The sequence below is a fragment of the Hemiscyllium ocellatum genome, chromosome X, assembly GCF_020745735.1.
Source record: "Hemiscyllium ocellatum isolate sHemOce1 chromosome X, sHemOce1.pat.X.cur, whole genome shotgun sequence".
In the NCBI taxonomy this organism is placed as follows: domain Eukaryota; kingdom Metazoa; phylum Chordata; class Chondrichthyes; order Orectolobiformes; family Hemiscylliidae; genus Hemiscyllium; species Hemiscyllium ocellatum.
The window spans coordinates 21457410-21475896 of record NC_083453.1 but is presented as its reverse complement, the minus strand read 5'-3'; the positions used below and the strand labels follow the sequence as shown (position 1 = coordinate 21475896).

Here is an 18487-nt window from a genome sequence, read left to right as displayed (position 1 = left end):
TAATTAAGTTGGGGCAAGATGAGGCTACTTTGGGAATCCTGTCCACTGACAGTAGGAAGCCAATTATTTCACAGCCCACTGTAACTTAATGGTGGCTGAGGGATTGACCAGGATTTGCTCAGCTCTCCTGGGCCTTCTGAAGGCCAGCCTGCAAACTGTGCTGTATTTGGGTGTGGCCTTGTGGGGTGGAGCTGTTTAGGAAGCAGAGGGACCTCGCAGACAGACACTTTCAGCCGAATGGAGGGAACTGGCATTGGGAAGTGGTTGACATCAAAAGCCTTCCTCTCTCTGATCTCGGGAGAGATACTGCCTAGTAGCCACTGTGCCTGGACACAGGATGGTGAACTGCCAGTTTCCTTCCCACTCGGGGCAAGGGTTGTGTGGAAACTCCCATGCTGGCCGGTATGTGTCTGAAGTACAGCTCCTTGTATCGGGCCTCCCCTTCAGAAACGACACCGGGTTTCCACCAGCTTTTAAAACTGGTCGGAGCAAGCAGCGAGAGGCCACGTTGCTGCGATACAGTCCAGCCAACCATTACTGCGTGACAAGCAAAGGCCCAGCTCAAGGGAACGGGATGTGCCTGCTCCATCTAAAGCACAAGTACCTCCGGCAGCAGCTGGAAACAGTTTCTGCTGCTGCCAGGCACAGGACACAGTGACGATACACACCATTTTTAACGTGCCATTGCCAATGCTTAGAATCCTTCAACTTCAACTCCAACTTCCTGCTGCTTTTTCTCATTCACCCATGGCATGTGGGAGTCACTGGCTGGGCCCGGTATTTATTGCCTGTCCCTAGTTGCCCCTTGGGAAGGTGAGGGTAGGCCGCCTGCTTGCCCCCAGGGAGAGAATTCCAGGATTTTGACCCAAAGACAGTGAAGGAACGGCAATGTATTTCCAAGTCAGGATGGTGAGTGGCTTGGAGGGGAACCTGAAGGCGGAGGTGTTCTCTTATGAGCATAGATTAAAAAGTATGGCAAGGGAAGGCAGAACAACAACTTTTTTTAAGGATGCACGAGAGGCCAGAATTAGAAGAGTATGGAGATAATCAGATGTTTTCTGGAGCATCGACATGTTACAGAATCACTTCAATTTGAAGGGAAATAATTTTGTACTGTACAGAAGGAAAGTACAGAGCCATAAAGGGTTGCAATGGATTGGAGGAGGTTGAAAAATCTATTTTAGGATTAACTGGTTAACAATAATCGCCTTCCAGGATGAAATACCACCAACAAGCCAGCACTAATGGCGATATGCAATAAGAAACAGCTGACTTAACGTCATTCCAATTAAACAGGCTTGAAGTGCTGTATGTACATAATTACAGAGATGATCCTTTGCGGCTGTGATGTCCTGCCATAATTGAGCAGCTTGCCAGATCGCTTTGCCAAGGCTTTAGCATGAGGAATGTTTTGTGCAAGGGGACCAGAGGCTAGGCAGGAGTTAGGCCTTTCAGGAGAGAGGGCTCGAATTTAGAAGGAAAAAAAAGAGAGCATTTGTGTTAATATTTAGGATTCTCATGCTCACAGTGAATATTAGCGATTTCCCAAAAGATTGCCGTCTAATAAATATTCTGTGTTAAGATTCTTGCAAATACTGTGAGGAAGCTATTTCTGGCCCTGCTTAAATGTTTAAGTTACTTTGGTCGTCTTCTTTGGGTTCCTCGTGTTCAACTTCATTGGAAGGAGTGACAAACAAAATTACTTTAGCTGTCTGCTTTCTGAGTGAGGTAAAGCTGTTCAAATATAAAACACTTTAAACAAATACAATTTTAAGAACTTGTGTCATTCACTTTCCTGGGTTGCTGACTTTGAAACCCTGAAGCAATGGCATCTACCTTGACTCAAATCAGCAGGAGGCTGTGCCATGGGACGTGATTAGTTCTGTGCTGGAGGCATCCACTCCTTAATGTCAGCTTCTGAGTCAAACTCGAGTGAGCTGAGGCTGCAATGGGGAAGCTGGAGGCCATGTGAACTGATGGGGGACGCGGGCAGGGCGATTCTACATTTCAATTACAATTGTCAGAGGCACTCAGCCCAGGTCGGATACTTTATACATAATCAAACCAAATTTGGTTCGATTGTTTAAAGATGTATGAAGCGATCATTCGCGTGGCCAGTTTACTAAATGTGCTAGTAAGCTTGTTAGGTGATAAACAGCTAGCCATCCAGTGAAGTACCAATCTGCAACATCAGGGACAAATGCTCTGAGCCCAGGAATAGACGATATTTGGCCGGAGTCTTCAGAGAGCCCAGGACCGGATGTGTAAAACACCGGCAAATCATTATGAGGGAGTCACTGGACACTGGGGGACGCCCATACAATAAGACCATCAGATGGAGAAGACCACAGAAGTAGGCCATTCAGCCAATTGATGCTGTGCCATCATTCAATGAGATCATGGTTGATCTGATAATCCTCAACTCCACTATCCTGCCTTTTCCTCACAACCTCTCATTCCTTTGGATTAAAAATCTGTCTGTCTCTACCTTGAATATGCACAATGGCCCAGTCTCACCAGCTCTCTGCAGTAAAGAATTCTACAGATTAATTCCCTCTGACAGAAGAAATTTCTCCTCATTTGTGTCTTAAATGGGCGACTCATTACTTTGAGATTATCCCCTCTGGTCCGAGACTCTCCCACAATGGAAATCCACTTTTCTGCATCTACCCTGGCAAACCTCCAAAAGAAGCTGAAACAGAAATTGCTGGAGAAACTCAACAGGTCTGGCAGCACCCGTGGAGAGATAGCAGAGTTAACACCTCGGGCCCAGTGACCTTTCTTCAGAAATGATCCTTCTTCTTCTGAAGAGTCCGTGGACTCAAAGCATTAACTGTTTTCTCTCCACACATACTGCCAGACCTGCTGAGCTCCTCCAGCAATTTCTGCTTTTGTTTCAGATTTCCAGCATCTGCAGTTCTTAGTTTTAATCTCCCAAGAATCTTGTGTCTTTCATTAAGGGAGCGTGTCATTCTTCTAAATTCCAATGAGCACAAGCCCAACCTACTCAACCTCCTCTCATAAGGAAATCCCTCCGTACCCAGGATCAGCCTCGTCTTCCTTCTCTGGACTGCCTCCAATGCCAGTATATCTTTCCTTTGTTTACAATATTCCAACAGTGGTCTGACTAGTGCCTTCTCCAGCTTTAGCAAGACTTCATTATTTTTAGACTCCATTCCCTTGGAAGTAAAGGCTCACACTCCCTGTGCCTTCCCTATCATTTGTTCAGCTTGGATGCTAGCTTTTTGTGATTCACACAAGACTCCCAAATCCATCTTTCTGCTTTTAAATAATATTCAGCTCTTCTAATCTCCTGCCAAAGTGCATACCTCACCTTGTCCCACATTATATTCCATCTGACAGGTTTATGCCCACTCACTTGTCTGTATCCCTCTGTAGACTCTGCATGTCATTCTCAATACTTGCCTTCTACCTATTTTTGTGTCATCCACAAACTTGGTGACAGTACATTCACTTCTGTCATCCAAGTTGTTAATGTTGAAAATCATTGTGGCCCCAGCACGGATTCCTGCGACAGTCCAGGTTGCAATCCTGAAAATACTCCCTGTCTCTGTCTCTTTGTCTTCAGTTAGTTAGCCAATCATCTATCCTTGCTGCTTTAAGACCACCAACACCACGGACTCTTATTAAGTAGGTTTGTGTGTGTGATCTTATCAAATGCCTTTTTGGAAATCCAAAATTTATTACATCAACTGGTTCTCCTTTATCTATCTTGTCCATTACATTCTAAAAGAACTCTTAATAATTTTGTCTGGTGTAATTTCCCCTTTGTGAAGCCATGTTGACTCTGCTTGACTACATTATGCAATTCTAAAGGCCCTACTATTAAAACCTTTCTAATAGTCTTTTTGCCTCCCTCCTTTTTGAATAAGTTTGTTACATTGGACCTTTTCTAGAATCTAAGGATTCTTGAAAGATTACTCCTAGTGCACCCACTATCTCTAAAGCTACTTCCTTTATAATCCTCAGACGCAGTCCAACAGGTCTAGGGGACTTATCTGCCTCTGGTCCCAGTAGTTTCTCGAGCATTTTCTCTCTTGTGATAATTATTGTGTTTAATTCCTGTCTGCCTTTAGCCCCATGATTATTCACGATCCTTAGAATGCTATAGATGTCCTCAACCGTGAAGATTGATGCAAAGTCTCTGTTCAACTCCTTGGCCATTTCCATTATTATCTCCCCAGCCTCATTCTCCCAGGTGTCTATGTTCACGTTGGCCCCTCTCTTTCTTTTGGTATACTGAAAGAAGCTCTTGCAGTCTGTTTTCATATTACTTGCTAGTTTGCCCTCAATCTGTTTCCTCTCCTTTTGTTATTATGGTCGGTCATCTTTCGCTGGCTTTGAAAAAAAAACTTTTCGAATCCTTTGGCTTACCTCTAATCTTTGCGACACAGTATCATATTGAAAGAAAAAGCATACAATGACTCTATGACTCGAAGATCTGAAACAGATAAACATTCAAATGACAATGACAGGCAATACCAGATCCATTAGGCTTATTTCAATTTCCTGTGAAATAGGAGGACTAAGCAAGACCAGGCACGTGCCCAATATGCATTCAGAAGGCAGGGACATGACCTAAGTCCTACGGCAGATACTGGAAATTTGAAATTGCAGTAGAAAACGTTGGATATGCCCAGCAGGGTCTAGAAGCATCTTGGAGGGACCAACAAGAGTTAACGTTTCAGGGTCTGTGACTATTCTGAAACCTTTCCTCAATTTTTCTTGCCGAAGCTGCTGAGTATTTCCAGTGTTTCATATTTTAATACTTTGGAAGGAAATATGGGCGGTGCTGTCTCCTGAACACGCTGAAATAATTAAGGATGACATTGAAAAGACTGACAGAATCCTCATATTCAACATTTCTAATTGGTGTGGACTGTGTTAACAGAATGCCAAACTGTACTGCCAGAGCAGTATAATACAAGCCAGAGAAATCCATGGTGCTCTTGTCAGTCTAGCCCTCTGGCTGGAGTTCAGTTCTGTTCATCAAGGCACGTGGAATTCAGTCAGGGTCCTGGAGGCACAGTGCAGGACCACAGGGCACATTCTAGATTAGAGTGGTGCTGGAAAAGCATAGCAGTTCCGGCAGCAACCGAGGAGCAGGAAAATTGACGTTTCAGGCAAAAGTTCTTCATCAGGAACCATGAGAAAAGGGCCTTGAAACTAAACTGTAAAAGTACAACTGGGTGAGAGGCTTGTCTCAAAAAGTACACGTCTTCACAAATACTGTCTTCAAGAGAGAATTAAGATGGCTATACTGAGCGTCCAGTTTCTCAGCCTGCGGGCTTGCAAAAACAAACAAACGCCCGCTTCATGAGGTATCAGAGGGCAACTGATCTCATGAAACCGCACTCCCGTGTAGGAAGGGGAAGTGTGTATACTGGGAAAAGAGGTAAATTCCAGGACAAAAACAACTCATTCCACACGAAGCTCAGGAAACAGAATGTTCCTCTACACAGCTTTCTGAACCTTTGTCTGGGATCTTGCTTTCTACACGTGAAACGGATATTACAGCTTGATCACAGCACTCCAACCTTCGTTTCCAGTAGCTATCCACTCACTCAAAGAAAACGGCAGCTAAAGTGGAATAAATTGTTCCATTACAAATTATGTGAAACGTTTCTTTGTTGGCATTACAGAGATGCCTACTTCAGAAGTCAGTCATAACACTGAGCCATTGTGCTAAATGCAGTATAAATCATTCCCTTTATGAGGGAGTCTCCCATCGCTGGGTAGCCAGTTTGTATTCAGTAAAAGAGGTCAATCACAGACAACACTATACTTTGGATGAAAACATGTGTATTTTTATCTTTTTAGTCAGCTGCTTACTGCAGTGCCTGACATGTTGTGCTGTTTATAAACAGACTAAGAACTTTTTTAAAAATGTAAAACCACAGTCATTCTCGGGTTTGCAATAATCTAGGGAAGCATAAGGCTTTATTCCAGTAGAAAGGTCACTTCAGTTGGTTAAGGCAATGACTGGAGGAAGACCTAGAGGGCAAGCGAGGAGTTCAACACTGAGTAAAATCCTCATCAAAAGGACAGCAAGTTCAGCTTCCCACACGAGGCTTTGAGTGATCTCATTTGCTTTGTTTGGGGAGGAGGTTACAGGGGGCACTAGTGGGAGAAAATAAAAGAGCAAAGGATGCAGGAACAAACAGCGAGTGTAAGAGATTCTGTAAAAGCACAGAACACCCACTAGAAGCAATGGTTCAAGCAGCAATTGATGATATAGGGCACGTGGAAAATGGAGGTCTGACTGAGGGTGTCTGAGGAATTTTGCTCTCAACTGAGGGACAAGACGATGTAGGTATCAGGAATTTTCTGGTGCCAGGCACTGGACTTGTTAGGTGTCACATCTAATCTATGGCTAACGTGAGGAGGGATGATCAATTCCTAAAGGTATGGAGATGCAGTAAGTAGAACCAGTTTTAGATGGGATACCCAATATTTAAACTGGATTGGGGTAGCAATATTCTTGCAGAGAGAATTTCTAAAAATGTAAACTTCCTCACCCTGGCAAAAGGAAACAACCTAAAAAAAGAAATTTAACGGCAACAAAATCAGTTACAGAGTCATAGAGATGTACAGCACAGAAACAGACCCTTCGGTCCAACCAGTCCATCCTGACCAGCTATCCCAATCCAATCTAGTCCCACCTGCCAGCCCCCAGCCCATATCCTTCCTATTCATCTACCCATCCAAATGCCTTTTAAATGCTGCAATTGTACCAGCCTCCACCACTTCCTCTGGCAGCTCATTCCATACACGTACCACCCTCTGCGTGTAAAAGTTGCCCCTTAGGTCTCTTTTAGATCTTTCCCCTCTCACCCTAAACCTATGCCTTCTCGTTCTGGACTCCATAGGGAAAAGACTTTGCCGATTTACCCTATCCATGCCCCTCATGATTTTATAAACCTCTATAAGGTTGCCCCTCAGCCTCCGACGCTCCAGAGAAAACAAAAAAAATCTTCAAATGATAGTTTTAAACGCAATTGGGACAAATTTCCAGATGCTGATAAACTGGCTTAAGGTGGGTCATACAAGGGAGCAAAAATCATGTGGTGAGTCATTTGGCCAGTTCTCCATCACTGGATCCCATTTCTGGAGCATTGACCACACAAGAAATCCAAACGAATGATGGGAAGACATGATGCAATGCACTGTCAGTCATTTGCACATTAACAAAACTGGGCAGGAAGAATGCTGTGCAAGTTCTTGGCGCCCGTGTTGTTATGGCTGGACAAGGCAGTTACGTTTTATGGGTACTTTTTTTTTTACTTAGGCAATAAATCAAGAGAATTATTAAAGGAGAATTTCAAAACTTGGAGTACAATTCATCTCTCACTTGCTGGTTTTGCAATGGTGTGGACTTCAGCAATTTCCCTCCCCACACCAGGTAAAATGAGTAACCAAAGAAGAGCATCAATGATCTTGAGGGTAATTTGGAAGGTACGGCAGAAATTCCTTCCAAGGAAGACGAAACACGCTCAGCAGAGGATGAGGCAAACATGGCCGACAAGGGAAATCAGGGACAGAATGAAGGTAAACAAAAAACATATACTGTGGTGAAGATTCGTGAGACGTCAGAGGATTGAGAAGCCTTTACAACCCAGCAGAGGATAACGAATATAGTATTAAGTGGGGAGAAGATGAAAAGGAGTAAGCTAGCTAGTACTTTAAGACTGCAAGAGCTGCTTTTAGATATCTGAAAAGATAAGTGAAATAAGTCCACAGAGGTTGGTATCCCATCACCGAGTCACCCTATATTTACACGTGCAGAGTCACGAGTGTGGTGCTGGAAAAGCACAGCAGATCAGGCAGCATCCGAGGAGCAGGCGAATCGACGTCTCGGGCAAAAGCCCTTCATCAGGAATGCCCATTCCTGATGAAGGGCTTTTGCCCGAGACGTCGATTCTCCTGCTCCTCGGATGCTGCCTGATCTGCTGTGCTTTTCCAGCACCACACTCGTGACTCTAATCTCCAGCATCTGCAGTCCTCATTCTCTCCTGTTTATACCTGTCAGTCAGGACTCCCTGAATGAACCAGGTTACAGCCCCAATCAGGGAATTCATATTCTATGAGGGTCATCTGGCTGCCCTCATTACAATCACTACAGTAACAGAGAGGCAAGCGTGGATATTGGACCACTGGGGAATGAGGCAGCAGTAGTAGCAATAGGGAACAAAGAAATGACAGAGGAACTGAATAGGTACTTTCCATCAGTTTTCACGGTGGAAGACACATACCAGAGTTTCAAGAGAGTAAGGGGCAGAGGTGAGTGTAGTGGCCATCACTAAGGAAAAGGTGTTGGGAAAGCTGAAAGGGGATAAATCACACGGACTGGATGGACTACATCCCAGAGTTCTGAAGGAGATAGCTGGGAGATTGTGGAGGCATCGGTAGTGATCTTTCTGGGATCATGGATAAAGGGAAGGTCCCAGAGGACTGGAAAATGTCTAATGAAACACCCCTGTTTAAGAAGGGAGGGAGGCAGAAGACAGGAAACCATTGGCTGATTAGCCTGACTTCGGCCGGTGGTAAGATTTTAAGAGTCCATTATCAAGGATGAGACTGCGGAGAAGTTGGAAGTGTATGGTAGATTAGGGCGGAGTCAGCACGGTTTTGTCATAGAGAGGTCACGCCTGACAAACATGTTAGATTTCTTTGTGGAGATAACAAGTCAGTTCAACAAAGGATTTCCAGAAAGCCTTTGACAAGGTGCCACACAGGAGGCTGCCAAATAAGATAAGAGCCCACCGTCTTGGGGTAAGATACTGACATGGATAGAGGATTGGCTGACTGGCAGAAAGCAGAGCGCTAGGGATAAAGGGGTCCTTTCAGGTTAGCTGCCGGTGACTAGTGGAGTTCTGGTCAGTGTTGGGACAACTAGTCACGTTTTACATTAATGATCTGGACAATGGAACTGAGGGCATTGTTGCTGAGTTTTGCAGATGATACAAAGTTAGGTGGAAAGGCAGGTCGTGTTTTGGAAGCTGGGAAGCTGTAGAAGGACTTGGACAGGGCCAGGCAAGTGGACAAAGAAGTGGCAGATGGAATACAATGTGGGAAAGCGTGAGATTATGTACTTTGGTAGGAAAAAGGAGTGTAGACCACTTGCTAAACGGGTTAAAGTTACAGGAATCTGAAGCGCAAAAGGGACTTGGAAATATTAGTTCAGGATCCTCTTCAGATTAACATGCAGGTTCAGTTGGTTGTTATGAAAGCAAATGCAATGTTAGCATTCACTTCAAGAGAGCTAGAATACAAGAGCAGAGATGAAAATGTGTTGCTGGTTAAAGCACAGCAGGTTAGGCAGCATCCAAGGAACAGGAAATTCGACGTTTCGGGCCAGAGCCTTCAGTTTCCTGATGAAGGGCTCTGGCCCGAAACGTCAAAATTTCCTGTTCCTTGGATGCTGCCTAACCTGCTGTGCTTTAACCAGCAACACATTTTCAGCTCTGATCTCCAGCATCTGCAGACCTCACTTTTTACTACAAGAGCAGAGATGTCCTGCAGATGCTGTACATGGCTCTGGTCTGACTGCATTTGGAATATTGTGAATAGTTTTGGGCCATCTAAATTAGAAAGATATGTTGGCCTTGGAAGGGGTAGAGAGGAGATATCATTCTTGTAAAGATGAAGGACTTCTGCAACGAGGACCGGTCGAGGACTCTGGGTCAGTATTCGATGGAGATCAGAAGGATGAGGGAGCATCTGATTGAAACTTACAGAATACAGAGAGGTCTGGATAGAGTGGACGTGGAGAAGATGTTTCCACTGGTATGAGAGACTAGGGCCTGATGGCACAGCCTTAAGAGTGATTAATCTGTGGAACCCATTGCTGCAAAGAGTTGAGAAGGCCAAATCACTGTGTGCTTTTAACACAGAGAAAGATAGCTTCTTGATTGGTTTGGGGTCAAGGGTTACAGGGAGAAGGCAGGAGAATGGGGTTGAGAAACATACCAGCCATGATCAAATGGCAGAGCAGATTCGATGGGTCGAATGGCCTCATTCTGCTCCAGTATCTTATGGTCTTATTTTGGCATTTGCTCAAATATACAACTATCCTGAGCCTAGGAAATCAGGCAGGGTTAGTTCACAGGCATGTGATGGATGGAAATTCCTTCCTGCTGAAGATTAACTGCCATCAGTTTTAACAGTGTGATTGAATTTCAGGCTCAGACAATGGAGAACTATGAGAAAACCTTTGGAAGCATGGTTACCCCTAACAGATTCGACTGGACAAATGTAATTCTTCCTTTTTGAGGTACATCCTATTCACATCGCTCCTGAGTACTGTATCCAGCTCTTGTCATTAAATACACACAAGAAACAACTCAGCCCTGGGACCAGAGGAAAAAACGATGGCTTTCTGCAAGTCTTGGGTTGACATTCAATATGGTTCCAGGTGAAGCAACTGACTTGACAAAATAAAAAAAAACATGAGGGGGCCGAGAACTAGGGAAAGAAGCAAGTCATAGGGTAGCAAGATTAAGCTGTGATATCCATAGTGAACTCGCTCAGATTTTGGTGTGGAGACCCCTTTGTTTCTGAGTTAGAAAATGCCTAGAATTCAGAAATAACGCAAGCTAGCTAGACCAGCTGATAACATCAACTAGGATGGAAATCAGTCGTCTCATATCACAATTAAGTGGTTACAGAAGGTCCCAGACAATATTTGTGCCTGGACAAAATTATAGTAAACTGAAATTCAATGCAGATAAATTCAAAGTGTTTGCATTGAGGAAGAAAAATACCAGACATACAGAATGAATGGTGTTGCATAAGTCCTTCTCGATAATTACCCTTCACATGAACAGGTTCCTAATCACATTTGGTCACCCTAGTCCGACATCATTTTATTCACCTCGCTAATGTGGATGGCAAGTGAATCGGTGACGTCTCCTCTGAAAGCTTTCCTCTCCTTCCTATAGGATGGTGCAGGTGAAAAGGCAGGGAGAGAAACAGGAGCACTTCAAAGCTCAACACTAAGCAAGTCACATCACTGAATGCGGAGATATGCTGTCAAATCAATCAATCAAATCAAAAGCTGAGGTAGCTGTGCTAAAGCCGTACAGTGCTTCTCTCACATCGCTCCCGAGTACTCCATCCAGCTCTTGTCATGAATGCGCACAAGATACAACTCAGGTTCTAGATTAGAGTGGTGCTGGAAAAGCACAGCAGTTCAGGCAGCATCCGAGCAGCAGGAAAATCGACGTTTTGGGCAAAAACCCTTTATCAAGATACAACTCAGCCTTGGGACCAGAGAAAGTCTGAAGGCCAGAGGACTGAGTTACAAGGAAAGAATGGGAGCAAGAGGGGACCTAGATACTGAGTGGCAGAAAAGCAAACCCTGAGCATTATTTGAATACACATACAAACACCCTCTGCAAAGAGAACTAAAAGAACAGCATTTTATAATGGAGGACAAAAGTCATCACGATCGCTAAGATGTGCATGTGTGAGAGAGCAAGGAAGGAAAAGAGAGAGAGAGAGAGAGAGAGAGAGAGAGAGAGAGAGAGAGAGAGAGAGAGAGAGAGAGAGAGCCATTTGATTGAAAGTGGACTGGTGTGTGCACATCTCTGATGTTGAATAAGTTGCTGACACTCACTAAGTTTGCATATGAAATATCCCACAAGGGAAACAGATGAGTGCTTGCACTCAGGTTATTGTACCCCAGCAATAGACAGTGTCTTCAAAGAGAGATCAAAATAAAATGAAAAACATAACGCTGTATTTCTGCTCAGGCTAGATTTGGGAAATCATAAACAATAAACAGTATTGTCTGTATTACTTGATGATGCCTGGGACATTCCAGCATATTCTATTCCCATGAATGTTTCAACCAAATTTGCTGTAATGATCAAACCAGATGTTTGTCACACAAGAAGTAAGATTGCTGACATCGTCTCACATTCACTAATCTGACTAAGTTGCAACATAAAACAAAAGGCCTTGTGTTCGGGTGTAAACCACTCTTTAGGTGCATGCATAACAGGGAAGAACATAGTTAGTGTGGCTGCCAATAATTCTTCCTTGTTCCAGTTATTAAAATCGACTCTTCTAATCCTCCGTGCCCTTCGGAAATCTACATGGTTTTAGTCACACACTTCCCAAAGAATCTCTGTGGATTCTGTTCTAAACAACCTTTATTTTCGCAAACAGTGATTGGGGTTGGTGCGTTCAGTTGGCTGGACAGCTGGTTTGCAATGCAGAGTGATGCCAACAGTAAGGGGTCAATCCCTACAACCAGCTGAGGACTCGCCTTCTCAACTTCTGCCCTTGCCGGAGGCATGGTAACCCTCTGGTTAAACCATCATTTCTTTGGAATGAGAGAGCAGCCCTCTGGTCACTTTTCCTTTTATCTGGTTGGAACATCAAGGCTATGATGCCAGCCAAGTTGGAAAGTTTATTGCATTTATGGAATACAATAAAAGTAGCCATTTTTTCTGGAAATGACAATATTTGAAGAGCAGGAGAATTCACCTCGATTCCTGGTTAATATTTATCCAAACAATCCACAATAGATTAGCAACACATTCCTTTGATATCAAACGCCTTTCCTTAATCACCTATCAACGGCACGGTGGCTCAGCGGTTAGCACTGCTGTTCAACAGCACCAGGGAGCCGGATTCACTCCCAGCCTCGGGTGACTGTCTGTGTGGAGTTTGCACGTTCTCCCGGTGTCTGTGCGGGTTTCCTCTGGGTGCTCCCGTGCAACTTTTTCACGCAGAGGGTGGTATGTGTATGGAATGAGCTGCCAGAGGATGTGGTGGAGGCTGGTACAATTGCAACATTTAAGAGGCATCTGGATGGATATATGAATAGGAAGGGTTTGGAGGGATATAGGCCAGGTGCTGGCAGGTGGGATTAGATTGGGTTGGGATATCTGGTCAGTATGGACAGGTTGGACCAAAGGGTCTGTTTCCATGCTGTACATCTCTATGACTCTATGTGCAGGTTAGGTGAATTGGCCATGCTAAATTGCGCATAGCATGAGGTGCATTAGTCAGAGGGAAATGGGTCTGGGTGGGTTACTCTTCAGAGGGTCGGTGTGGACTTGTTGGGTCAAATGGCCTGTTTCCACACTGTAGGGGAATCATGGGATTGCCATTGATCAAACAAATGCACTTGAAATACTGTGGCTACAAGAGCAGTTCAGAGGCTGGGGACATGGTGGTGTTTAACTCGCCTCCAGTCTCCCCAAATATTGTTTACCACATAACAGAAACGTCAGGAGTGTGGTGGAATATTCTTCATTTGCCTGGTTAAAGACACTGAAAGCTTGATACCATCCAGGGTAAAAGTAGTCTATTTGGTTGGCACCTCGTCTGCCACCTTCAACATTCACTCCCTCTACCGCCGACACAGCATCAGCAGAGGGCACCAAGCACAGATGCACAAAAGAAACACATCAAGGTTCCTTCGACAGCACCTCCCACCTCCGTGACCATCCCTACCAAGAAGGGCAGTAGATACATGGGAACGCCAATGTCTACAAGATCCCCTCTACTGCTTGACTGTCACTGGAGTTATCCCGCCTCACAGCACTGAGGGCGTATTTACACTGCATGAACTGCAGTGGTTCAAGAAGGCAGCTCACCCCTATTTTCTCAAAGGGCAATTAGGGATGAGCAATAAATGTTAAAATTAGCCAGCATCACCCAGATCTGGTGAAACAACTTTGAAAAATAATGACTGTGGAAGATTGTAATATGAGAGTAGGTGCTGTATTTCCCACAACAGAGACTGCAGAGGGATTTAGGCCGGTTAAGTGAGTGGGCAAAAAAAACTTGGCAGATGGAATATAATGTGGAGAAATGTGAGGTTATGCACTTTGGTAAGAAGAAGAGAGGAGCTGAATATTATTTAAATGGAGAAAGACTGCAGAAAGCAACAGAACAGAAGGAATCCTTGAAGAACCACAAAAAGCTAGCATCCAAGTTCACTGGGTAATAGGGAAAGCAAACAGAAGATTGGTCTTTAGTTTAAAGGGAGGGAGGTTTTGCTAAAACTATACAAGGCACTAGTCAGACTACAGCTGGAATAGTGTGAACAGTTTTGTGCCTCTCATCAAAAGGGGAAATATATGCATACCGGAGGCTAGAAAATTCATTAGGTTGATCTCAGGTACGGAGGGACTGTCTTATAACATCAGGTTGTGTAGATTATGCCTGCACCGTCAGAAGAAAGACGGGCTACCTTATTGAAACATAAAAGATTCTTATGGGACTTGTTAGGATAGATGCAGAAAGGTTGCCTCCCCTTCCTGGAGTCCAGGACCAAAGGGCATCATCTCAGAATATGGTGTTGCACATTTAAGATGGAGAGGAGGGAAAATCTCCTCTCTTGGGGGGAGTGAAACTGTGGAATTCATTACCGTCGAGGCTGAGCCATAATCACATGTTCAAGGCTGAGATAGACAGATTTTTAAATCATTCTGGGAATCGAGGGCTGTGGGGAAAAGGCAGGAAAGTACAGTTGAGCGTTATCAGATTGGCCATGACTTCACGGAATGGTGGAACACACTCGATGGGCTACCTCTGCTCCTACATCTGATGATACTATAAAAGTGAGTACACTTCCAAAGTACTTCATTGACTGTAATGATCATTGGGATCTCCCCAGATCATGGAAGATCCTATACATATGCAAGTCCTTTCTTTTTTTTTAAAATCTCAGAAATGGATAGAATATTTAGTACTTTAGTGATACCGTATTTTTAAAATCACATGGTGACTACTTCATTTCGCCTTTTCTTTGAGCTGGATGTTCGCTGTCAGCACACTCAGTACAGCAGGTCCTTCAACTTGATTCCATGCAGGAATCTTGCAATCTGTAAAAGTAGACTCCGATTGCCAAGCTACTAACACGTACTGAAAGAACTTTAAAACAGTTGAATCTTACAATTTATGTTTTGGTTTCATCAGAATTTCAAGGAGGGTTTCTCTCCATGAGCTGTCACACTCCATCATCTTACCAAGCTCGCCCCATTAACGACCTACCCGGTCTCTATTGGGAATGTGGGGAATGGAATGTAGCAAGTCCTGGGCCTCCTCCACTGCCACCACACATGCACTGAACAATCCCACCGCCCTGGGGCCGACCACGTCAATCCCCCACCCTCTCCGTCAAGGACATGAGAGTCCTGGGCCTCCTCCACTGCCACCACACATGCACTAAACAGCCCCACTGCCTTGGGGCCAAACACTTCAACTCCCCCTCCCTCTCCACCAAGGAGATGCGAGTCCTGGGCCTCCTCCACCACCAAACCCTAGCCACCTGATGACTGGAGGAAGATTGCCTCATCTTCCGCCTTGGGGCCCTCCAACCACATGGGATCAATGCCGAATTCACCAGCTTCCTCATTTCCACTCCCCCCCCACCTTATCCCAGATCCAACCTTCCAGCTCAGCACCGCCCTCTTGAACTGTCCTACCTGTCCACCTTCCTTCCCACCTATCCTCTCCACCCTCCTCTCTGACCTATCACCACCTTCTCCCCCACCTTCATCCACCTATCGCATTCCCAGCTACCTTCCCTTTCCCCCCCCCAGGCCCATCACCCTCCCATTTATCTCTCAGCCCCCTGATCAAGGGCTTAGGCTGAAAACTTCAACTCTCCTGTCTGACCGGCTGTGCTTTTCCAGCACCACATTTTCCGACTCTGACCTCCAGCATCTGCAGTACTCACTTTCTCCTAACGTAGTGTGGCACTCGCTTTCACCTCACTTCGTAGCCGGCTCTCTCTCACTCCAGGAGGAAAGCAGCCCACAACAGGGCTGAAACAGGCTGGCTGGTGGGCTGCCTGACATTCTGCACCTCAGCCTTATGAGGTAAGAGAATCCTGACTCTGACCACTCAGAGGCTGACTGACTGTGTCCATGCCCATGGATTGGTACTGGAGGTTTGCCCTTGAGTGACTGTGTGCTGGGAACCCCACCCCGCTTCACCAAGGGCTCGACTTGACGGAGGTCTGCTGACAACCACGATGGCGATAGCGGAGGAGCCAGTAAGCAAGGAGCGACAGTGCTGTGCACCACTTATTTCTCCGTAATAACAGAAAGAACTGCGGATGCAGTCAACCAGAAACAAAAACAGAAGTTGCTGCAAAAGCTCAGCAAGTCTGGCAGCAGCTGTGAAGAGAAATCGGAGTTAACGTTTTGGGGGCGAGTTCTGAGGAAGGGTCACCGGACCCGAAATGTCAACTCCGGTTTCTCTTCACAGCTGCTGCCAGACTTGCTGAGCTTTTGCAGCAACTGCTGCGTTTATTTCTCATGATTTGGAGACGCTGGTGTTGGGGTGTACAAAGTTAAAAAAAAATCACACAACACCAGGTTATAGTCCAACAGGTTTAATTGGAAGCACACTAGCTTTTGGAGCAACGCTCCTTCATCAGTCTTTCTCAGTCTTCTCCTGATGGGAAAGGCAAATCAGAGTTTGTATGGTTCTAGTAAAAAAATGAGGTCTGCAGATGCTGGAGATCACAGCTGCAAATGTGTTGCTGGTCAAAGCACAGCAGGTTAGGCAGCATCTCAGGAATAGAGAATTCGACGTTTCAAGCATAAGCCCTTCATCAGGAATATTCCTGATGAAGGGCTTATGCTCGAAACGTCGAATTCTCTATTCCTGAGATGCTGCCTAACCTGCTGTGCTTTGACCAGCAACACATTTGCAGTTTGTATGGTTCTAGCAATCACAAATACCTGGAAGACCAATATCACTTGCTACTGCTGCAGCCAGCTCACCTTCAGCACACTCAGCATGCCTGCTATCCTGCAGAAACAAAGCATCAATCAGACATCACTGACTGGAAAGAAACAATTAGCTTGCAGCAGCCTTCAGGCAAAAATTCAATCTCTAGCTCTCCTGCTGTTCACACTCTTACAGTTTCTTAAACCATCAGAACTACTCAATGGAATTAATAGCTCAAACCTTGCAGTACATCACCAGATTTACTTCTAAAAAGTCAGGAAAAAAAAAGGCTTTTATAACTAATGTAGCTGACATATTTTTCTAGTCACCACCTTTTCGAATAATTCAATGTTTATTCTTCAAGGCACTTGTGTCTTTGTAACCTGGAGTTGGAGGTTTAATAGTGTGTGGACAGTTGGGGAGACAGTGAGAGAGAAGAGACGTGAAATTTGCTTTAATTCAGGCATCTCACGGTGGAGCTGAAAAGAAAAGGAATATAATTCCTGCAACAGCCTGAGGGATAAATGGACAGATTAGATTAGATTCCCTACAGAATGGAAACAGGCCCTTCGGCCCAACAAGTCCAAACCGACCCGCCAAACAGTAACCCACCCAGACCCATTTCCCTCTGACTAATGTACCTAACACTACGGGTAATTTAGCATGGCCAATTCACCCTGACCTACACATCTTTGGACTGTGGGAGGAAATCAGAGTACCTGGAGGAAACCCACGCAGACACGGGGAGAATGTGCAAACTCCACACAGACAACCGCCCAAGGCTGGAACTGAACCTGGGACCCTGTGCTGTGAGGCAGCAGTGCTAACCACTGTGCCGCCTCAGTCTCATAAGTTCAGAGGCAGCAAGGGCTATTGTTTCATTCTGCCCCTCGCCCTGCTCTCACACGTCTAATATCCCTAACCCTTGCTGCCATAGCTCTTCTCCCCACCTCGGGCAAAGTTGATGAACTCTCCTCGAACTAGGGAGCCCCTTAAACTGGGGCGAGCACTCTGAGGCCTTCACTAAATTAATCAGGCTACCCTGCTCCTGACTGCTATTAAATAAAGGAAAAGATAGAGTCTCCATCGTCCTAATGGACCATAGGACTGCCCTCTCATTCGAGAGAGACCATTGGTGGTGGTTTAACTGGAGAGTCACCACCCTTCAGCCAAGAGGAGAGATTGAGAAAGGGTCCTTTGTGGTCAGCTCAGTCGGTGTAGGAATTGAACCCACACACCATTAGCACCACAAACCAGCTTTTCAGCCACCTGAGCTATTATTATAGCCAACACTGGAAAGTACACGTGAACGTACTGGAGGCTAGCAATGCGCTCAATGTGTTCAGAGTTGAATGGAAAAACAGACATCCAATACAGAGGCATTGAGTGAGTAAGGATCACGATCACATACACAGAAGAGTCAGCTGGGACATTGGGGTGGCACTTTATTTGTTCACAGGATATGGACATTGTTGGATAGGCCAGCATTTAAATCCATCTTTTCTTGCCCTGAAGGTGATGGTGAGGAGGTGTCTTTTTGAACTGCTGCAGTCTACGTGGTATAGGTACACCCACAGCACCATGAGGGAGGGAGGTCCAGGAGACATTAGGAAGCAACGATCTGTCAGGGTGCATCCTGTGATCAAGGAAAAAGAATCGAGTCTTGTTCCATCCTTCACTATCTGGCTTGGATCCATTTAACACTCAAGGGGTGAGCTGCCTTCTCTCTCTCGGTACAGAGTTGGGCAACCAGAGGGTATCCACT

The 18487-nt window shown here is 45.2% G+C and overlaps 1 protein-coding gene across 1 annotated transcript in view; it reads right to left on the bottom strand.

Moving 5' to 3' along the window:
• Positions 1-18487, bottom strand: part of bloc1s1 (biogenesis of lysosomal organelles complex-1, subunit 1) — a 100892-nt gene that overhangs the window by 15233 nt on the left and 67172 nt on the right. The gene's annotated exons all lie outside the window — the stretch shown is intronic.